The following is an 8,977-nucleotide window of genomic DNA, read 5'->3' on the forward strand; positions in this document are numbered from 1 at the left end:
GCACCTTCTCCGCCGGCTCCCGCCGCCCGGGAGCGCGATTTTCCGGCCCTGTGGATCTCGCGGGCCCCGCAGGCCGAGAGGGGACCCCAGAGGGCCCTGGCCGGGGATCGAACCCAAGCCCGGGGGCGAACAGAGGGGTCAGGAATGTGTTTTCCAGCCCTGCGCCGGGCAAAGAAAGAGACATACCTGGGTGGCAGGATAAGACTTTTATTTATACTTCTTATAATATTTACCAGGTTAAAAACTCAGGTGTTTTTTGAAGGAGGTGTCCCCAATTCGAAAAGACTCTTTGTCCCCACTCACGCATTATAAAAGTAATTTATTTGTAAAACGCTCCCATACAGTGCAAAAAAGTATAAGAAAGAAAATGAGAATTACCCGCCCACCGACTTGCTCAGTGACAACCACTGCTCACATTTTAGTGATTATCCATAAAGAAATCTACAGATGGGGTCAAAGATAACATTTCCAAATCGTGTTCCATTGTTAAACGTGTTTGAAAGTTTTTTTCCCCCTCGATATTATGACGACATCTATCCTTGTTTTCTTATTTCATGTTTAATTTTCTTGGGTTTAACTAATCTGTATTTAGGGAGCGCTGACCACCCCAGGGCCTCACCTCTGGCGGTTCGCATCCTCCAACAGCTTCAGGAAGGAAGATGGACAGTCTCCTCCCTTGCGATTTTAAAACCTTGGAAACCTGCTCTTGTAGGGTCAGCTATTAGTCACTTCTGACCCAACAGCAGTGAGAGAGAGTACTTAAAATTTATTTTTGGTTTAAGGTAGGAAGTATTTGCCAACTGGCTCGTCAAGTTTTACTGAAGAAACTATGTTGTTGGGTGCTTGGTCTCTTCTGACTCAGCCACTGAATGTGACCAAGTAGAACTGCCCTGTGGGGTTTTCTTGGCTGTAGTGTTGTCAGGAGAGGCCAGTTCTTGGAAAAAGGCAGCTTGGAAAGGTAGGGGGGTCAGTGAAAGAGAAGATGAGATGGGTTAACAGAGTGACTTGGGCTTGAGTATGTTCAAGATAATGAGGATAGCACGAGATGGGGCAGAGTACAGATCTGCTGTTCTTAAGGTTGCTGTGGGTTGATTTGATGGCATCTAACAACAACAGTCTTTCTCCTGCAAACAGCTGAGTGGATTTAAACATCAACCTTTGGTTAGCAGCCCAGTCCTTAACCTTGGTTCCTCCAGGGACTCCTGAAGAAATCCTAACTACCCTTTTAGTCATATTTTTGACCTGGTGTTCCAAGTATATGTTTCTAGTGGGCTACTTCAAGTTGTGGTGTTTAGATTTTATACATGGTAATATAGTTTTCCAGTTCTCACAATATCTTATGTTTGAAAATTATCTTCCTTACAAATCCAGGGAATGTTTTATGGTTTTGCTTTTTTTTTCTTTTTATGGTTTAGATAGTTTATTACTGTCTCATTTGTTTTCTTTCTGGGAAGGTAGCAAACTCCGTATGAAGAGTTTGTATTTGTTGTGGCAACTTTTCAGTCTGGCATTTGAGATTCTAATCTTCCTCTATTTTTGCACATGAATAGGTAGGTTAAAATTGGAGACCAAGATAGAAAAGTTCTCATATTCCCTTGGCATGCCTAGATTTTCAATCTAAAATTATCTCTGAAATTTTGGAAGACAGCATATTTTAAACATTCTTTTTAAAAAATAATATGCACATGATTCTGCTGAGATGAGAACCTGAGAAACTTTGTGTCAAGAGGGTCTTGCAAATCTATAGGAAAATAACTATATATGCAACTTCACATGGATTGGTGTCCACTCTCTCTCCCTTTCCCTCCTGTGACTTTTGTCTGTATTTGAAAAGGATGACTCTCCTAAGTGGAGAAAGAGTATTGGTTTAAATAAGGAATTGATTTATCTTTGAGTTAAAGACTGTATGCATTTTTCTCATAGAGGTCCTCTTTTTCCTTTATCTAATATAAAAGTTCTTCTCCAGCACCACAACTCAAAGGCATCAATTCTTCTATCATTCTTAGTCCTTTTTCAGCTCGCTGATGCATAGCAACTAATTGTGAAGACTGTAGACTGGATCAGGCAGCACCTTAGTCTAGAGACTGACATCATTGCTTCTCAGTACTCTGGAAAGGTCCCTGACAGCAGATTTACCTACTGTAATTCGCCTTTTGGTTTCCTGAATGCTGGTGCTACTGATTTTGGAGCCAAGCACACTGTAACTGTTAACAACCTCAAGCTCTTCTCCATCCATCATGGTGCTGCCAGTTGGCCCAGTGGTGAGAATCTTTGTCTTCTTGATGTTGAACTTCAATCCACATTGAAGACTACAGTCCTTGACAGCAAGTGCTTCAGGTCTCCCTCAGTTTCAGCAAGCAAGGTTGTAGCTACATAATGCAGGTTGTTGATGAGTCTTCCTCTAATCCTGTTGCCACATTTCTCTTCATAAAGTCTAGCCTCCTGAAGGATCTGTTCTGCATATAGATTGAAAAGGTATGGAAAACAGGACACAACCTTGACATACTCCCTTCCTAATTTTGAACCATGCAGTGTTTCCCTGCTCTGTTCTGAGGACTGCTTCCTGGAGTCTTGAACATACCATGGACCACCAAGTTCCCACTCACATCAACTCTGTGGAATTGCTGCATTGGGTCTGCAAGGCTGTAAATCTTTATGGAGGTGGACTGTCACATCCTCCTCCTACATCCGCATCCTCTTCTGGTTGGTTTTAATTATTATCCTTCCAGCAGCCGAATGCTTAACTGCTATGTTTCCATAGTTCCTTGTTCATACCAGCTGATACATCACATCTTGTTTTTTCTTCCTTTTATTCTCCTTTGCTTTCTATCTCTACACTTGGATTTAGACTTTGTGCCTTGTATCTTGGTCCTGACGGACTTTAGGCATAATGTAGACCCACCTTCAATAAGAAGATGAGCCTGAGGGGATTTACATATGATTTTACTTAGTGCTAAGAATATAGGACAGCTACTATACTGTACTATACTCCTGTGAACCTGGAGAAGGGATGAAAGTCACGTACGCAGGTGTCGAGGACTTTCCTTCATAGGGCCACTATGAGTTGCCTACGACTTGATGGCGCTTAATAACACAACAACTATACGGTAGGTAATCTTGAAGCACAGAGGCAAAACACACAGTTGATGGGAAGAAGGACAAAAAGCAGTTGCCATAAAGTATCTTTAAAGGAGCTTTGGTAGCCTACTTTACAGGGAGTTGCACTGCTAACCCAAAGGCAGCGCCTCTCTGACAGTTGGGACCAGCCACAATTCCATGAGAGGAAGATGGGCATCTCCTCTTGTGTGATTTACGGTCTTGGGAAACCCGATGACAGTGAGTGAGTGAGTATCTTTAACTGTTCAGAAGGGTGAGACACCATGTGAGCTTCCCTAGGTTTGCAGTCTTGCACGTTTTGTTCATTCAAGACTTACTAAGTGTTCTAGGAACCATTAAGTGTTTGTTCAATGAGTAACCATTTGAGAATGAACCTGGAATAGGTATTACCCAAAATAACTGTCTCTTGAAAAAACAGACACCAAGAGGCATTTTGTAAATGTAGTTTGAGGAATTTTAGAGAAAACTTTAAATTCAACTAAAATGACCCAGCTGTAACCCGAGGAAGGCATGAATGGAATGTGTTTGTAGCCAGAAAGCTTAAACTTAATTTTATGTCCTCAGAAGAAAGGCCATTTTTGGAAGGAGAGAGTTGGGATGGTAGGGAGGAGGGGGTTGGGAATTTGAGAGAAGACTGGGTAATACGGCTGTGTCTTAATTACTCTCTGGAGCTCTGTCTTGAGCTGCTGTGTACAGTGCACGTAGTTTGAATCCACCAGCAGCTCCTTGGGAGAAAGATGGATAGGCAGTCTCCTGTGCAATTAAACTGGCTCAGAAAAAACCTGCTGGAGGGTCAGTTATGGATTGATCCTGACTAAACAGCACAGTAAGAATAGAGGCTAAAATGAAATTAAATTGGAAAGGAAAGTAAAACTATTTCTTGAAGAAATAATTGGTAACAGTAGATAATGTACTAAGCATTATGTACTAGGTATTGTACTAAGTCAGATTTACCATCCTGGTCAAGTTTGGTAACACTTTGTGTGTTACCTCATTCAGCCTATGATGTAGACACTGCTGTTAAAGGAAAGGGGACAGAGAAGGTATCGCTGATACAGCTCTGTCTTTTGACCTCCTGCACACTGCTGCAGGTGTCTTTTGTACATTTGAAACTTTTGTGACTTCGGTTTCCTGATGAAGCCCAGGCTTACCAAAATTCTCTGATTTCATGAAACTATCTTGGATTTAAAAACATGTGAAAAATTTTCATCTCAGACTTGTAGAAATAACATAGGTACAAATATGGATCAGCCTTCAAGAAGTACTGTTTAATGAAAAAGCAAGGTGCAGAATAATGTGTCTAAGGGCTGCTCATCTGTATGTATGAGGGAGAAACTATGGAGAGTACTCTTACATTGGTGTGTACGCACAGGAAAAACATTTCTGGAATAATGGGGGGGAAGAAGCTTGTAACAGCAGTTACTTTTGGTATGAGGGCCCAGAAATCCAGGTTGTTAAATTTCGCTTTAATATACACAAGGTGCATCTGATACAGGCCATTGTTTTTGCTATCACTTGTTATGCATCTGAGAGTTGGACAGTGACTAAGGAGGATAGAAGGAGAATTGATGCCATTGAGCTGTGGTCCTGGAGAAGAGTATTGAGGAAACCATGGACTGTTAGGAAAACAGATTCATCCTGGAAAGGGTCAAACTGGGGAGCTCCTTGGAGGCAAGGATTCAGAGGCTCCATCTAACATACTTTGGACATGTTGTAAGGAGGGACCGGTCCTTGGAGAAGGACATCATGCTTGGTAGGGTAGAGGGACAGCGCAGGAGGGAAACACCCTCTATGAGGTGGATTGATTCAGTGACTGGGGTAATCGGAATGGGAACGTCAGAGAGTGCGATTGGCACAAGACAGAGCAGAGTTTAGGGCTGTTTTACATAGGGCCGCTATGAGTCACAAGTGACTTGACGGCATATAACAACAACACACACAAAAGTTTTTTTCTTGCATACCCTTTTGTACAGTGCCGACTTTTTTCCCCTAGGTATAATTGTTAACAGCTTGTTAATACAGTTGCTAAGCACTTGGTAGCTAATTGAAAGCTCACCAGTTCAAACTCACCAGGTGCCTAGGGCTGGGGAAGAAAGGTGATAGTCTGCTTCATAAAAATGACAGCCTTGGAAGCCTTGGGGTAGTATAAGTTCATTCTGAGTTGGAACTGACTCGAAGACAACAAATAGGCATGTATATGATTTTCAATTAAAAATTAACACAAATATATTTAAAAATTATAAATAATCTGTACATGGCAATCATTTAAAGAGAGACAACATAGCATATAAGTTAAGATCAGGAGCTCAATTTTGGCTTCAAATCCTGCCTCTTCCACTTAACTCTTTAAAATTGGGTAAATCAAATAACTTTTCTTTCCTCTAGTTAACCTTTTCTGAAAATGAGAGAATAGTGTCTACTTCGTGATTGGGATTGTCTCTCTCATTGCCATTTATTTGGAACCAACTCATAGCTCACCTTCTAGTGGGTTTTCAGAAGCTGTAAATCACATGGGAGGATATTACCTATAGTTCTTCTGCAGAAGAGTTGGTGGATTTGAACGGCTTGCCTTTGGAATGACAACATAATGCTTTACCTAGGTGGCCACTAGAGCTAACTGTGGGATTGTAGTGAGACTTCAGTGTCCTGTTCATATTTGTAATGCTCTTGGCTCTATACTGCCCACTACAGTAAATGTGAAGCTATGTCCACTTCTACAGATCATGGGGAGGGGCTGAGGAGACTTGGGAGGGAAGTAATGTAATGCTGGTGACAAGTATGGCAGTAAAGGGTGCAGGAATTCAAGCAGTGCTGCTTCAGGAACTGAAGGGCCAAAGATAATTGAGATAATAAATGTTAAATATAAATAACTTATAGGAAAAATGAAAGGAAGGGGGGGAAACCCACACAGGAACTTGTTTCAAGGGCCATAGGTACTAGAGATAGAGAAGTGGGTGACAGGAAAAAGCCTAGGGAACTTCTGAAATTTGGGTATGTCATATAGTGCATATAATTTATTTGGCAGAAGTTGTCTTGTTACTAGGTGATGTTGCGTTGACTACAACTCATAGAGACCCTGTGAACAACAAATCTGAACTATGCTCTGTCCTGCACCATACTCATGATCTCTGATATGCTCGAGCTCATTGTTATAGTTTCTGTCTCGGTCCATCTTTTTGGGGCTCTTCCTCTCTTTCTCCAGGCCTTCACCTTTCCCAGCATAATGTCCTTTTCCATAGTCCAATGTGTGTGAGGTTAAATTCCACTATCCTTGCTTCTAAGGAGCACCATGGTTGTACTTCCTCTAAACCAGATTTGTTTGTTCTTTTGGCAGTTCATGGAATATTTAGTACTCTTCTCCAATACCACAATTCAAAGGCATCAATTTGTCTTTCTTATTCATTGTCCAACTTTCAGATCGATAGGAAACAATTGAAAATACCCTGACTTGAATCAGGCCCACCTTAGTCTTTAAACTGACACTCTTCTTTAGCACTTTGGGGCGGTCCTTGACAGCACATTTTCTCAGTGCAACACATCTTTTGATTTCTTGACTGCTGTTACCATGAGTATGAATGTAAAGCCAAATAAAAGAAAAGCCTTAAGAACGTTAGTCTTTTCTCCATTTGTCATGCTATTGCCTATTCAGTGGAGAGGAGTTTTGTTTTCTTAATTTTAAGCTGTAACCCATATCTATAGTTTATGATTTTCTGCAGTAAGTGCTTTTAGTCATCTTTACTTTTTGCAAGCAAGATTGTGTCATATGTGTAATACCAGGTTGCACATGAGTCTGCCTCCAAACCTGATGCCCCATTCTTCTTCATATAGTCCAGCTTCTCAAATGCTTTGTTCAACATAGAGTTTGGATTAGTGTGGAGAAATGGTTCAACCCTGACATACACCTTTCCTGATTTGAAACCATGCAGTGTTCCCTTGCTCTGTTCAGACAGCTCTATGTGTAGGTTTCACATGAGCACAGTTAGGTGTTCTGGAATTCCCAGTCTTCTCAATGTTAGATGGTAACTAAAACCAAAGTTCTCCTTACCTAACGATAAGGAGTTACTCAGCCAACTCAAAGGCAAGTGATTTGAATCCATCAGCTGCTTCTTGGGAGAAAATGAGCAGTCTCCTCCTGTATGTGATTTACAGTCTCTGAAAACCCACTGGAGGGTCAACTATAAGTCATTTCCAATTCCAGATCAGATAACTTTGTTTCTTAGCACATATAAAATGATGGTGTGGTTTGTAAATGATGGCACTTTACCATCAGTAAAATTAACTAGTACTACTTTGAACTTTGAAATGATCATGAAGTGCTCCTCAGTGATTTATATTCAGGTTAATACTTGGAGACAGTGCATCCAGTGAATATCCTTTGCATAGACTACTACATTTACCCTATTTCTAGCTTTCATTCCTAGACCTGATAATTGGTTTTTTTACTTTTTTTTTTAATGTGTATACCATCAAATCAGATCTGACTGGTACAGGAGGAGATTGTTCCTCCTCCATCAGCAGAGCATCTGGTGCTGGTGGATTTGAACCTCACATCTCTGGGATTGCAGTGCTGCTTCTTGCCACTAGGCCACCAGAGCTCGCCTGATAATTGTTTTTTAAAGAAGACTTTTAAAAACCATTTTTCCTTGGCGAGCTCTGGTGGCCTAGTGGCAAGAAGCTGCACTGCAATCCTAGAAGTACGCGATTTGAATCCACCAGATGCTTTGCTGGAGAAGGAGGGAAAAATCTTCTCCTATACTAGTCAGATCTGATTTGATGGTACACACACACACACACACACACACACAAAAGAATTAAAAAAAAAACAAACAAAAAACCATTTTTTCCTGTTCCTTGTCTTTGGACCATTTTTGTGCTTTTCAGAAAAGCAGTTGAAGAAAATCTTAGTTTTTTGAGTGTAGAGTTAGAGCTAGATGTTACCTGGAAAAAAATCTAATGTCATCCAGATGCTGAAGTTGTGCTATTTAGCTGACCATTATAGCAAAGGAACCTGGGAATATATAGCTGGTTCTTGTACTCACCTCTTTTCTAGGTGTCATAAGGAGATATTTGTACTTTTGTGTTAGAGATGAAATTGCTCTCACCCTCCAATTTATAGGGCCTCTCTGCCCCTGGGTCTCCAGGTAGAGAAGAGTGCCATGAGCTAGATTATAATGTCTTGTGAGACACACACCTGAAAATTGTCCTCCCACCCCCCCTTGGTAATTTGAGGCTGAGTGAGGAGGAGGTAGTGGGCAGGGAAGTAGAGAAGGAACCCTAATTTTCATCTCTGGAAGACACAAGGCAGATTTTTCGTTTATTGCCTGGACTTTGAGAGCTGGGTCAAAGCAGAAACATCAGTTATATTTTTGAAAGTTGGTGTGCCTGTGGGATAAATGAATAGAGAAATACTGATTTAATTCATAGCAAAGAGCTGGAAACAACCCAAGTGCCCATTAACAAATGAATGGCTAGAGAAGCAATACTATGCAGCATTGAAAAACAAGGAACTCATGAAATATGCAAAATGGATGACCCTGGAGGACATTATGCTGAGTGAAATATCTCAGTCGCAAAAGGACAAATATTGCCTAGGGCCACTGTTGAAAAGCAGGACTGACATCAGGTTTGAGGGAAGACAGAAAAGGAGGGGAAGAATGAGGTATATTGCATTGAAACAGATAAGGGAGAGAACGGTTTAAAAAGAAATATATGATTGGGTACGGGAACAAAGAGGAAGATTCAGTAGTTGGAAAACATAGACTCGGTGACAGAAATGGAGCTGGAGAGAGAATGATTGAATTTTGTGCAATGACTTATTCATAGCAAATACATTTTTTAAGAGACATAAACGCAGGTTATA

Source organism: Elephantulus edwardii, unplaced genomic scaffold (genome assembly GCF_000299155.1).
Source record: "Elephantulus edwardii isolate Elephantulus edwardi_28Jun2011 unplaced genomic scaffold, EleEdw1.0 scaffold00062, whole genome shotgun sequence".
Classification (NCBI taxonomy): domain Eukaryota; kingdom Metazoa; phylum Chordata; class Mammalia; order Macroscelidea; family Macroscelididae; genus Elephantulus; species Elephantulus edwardii.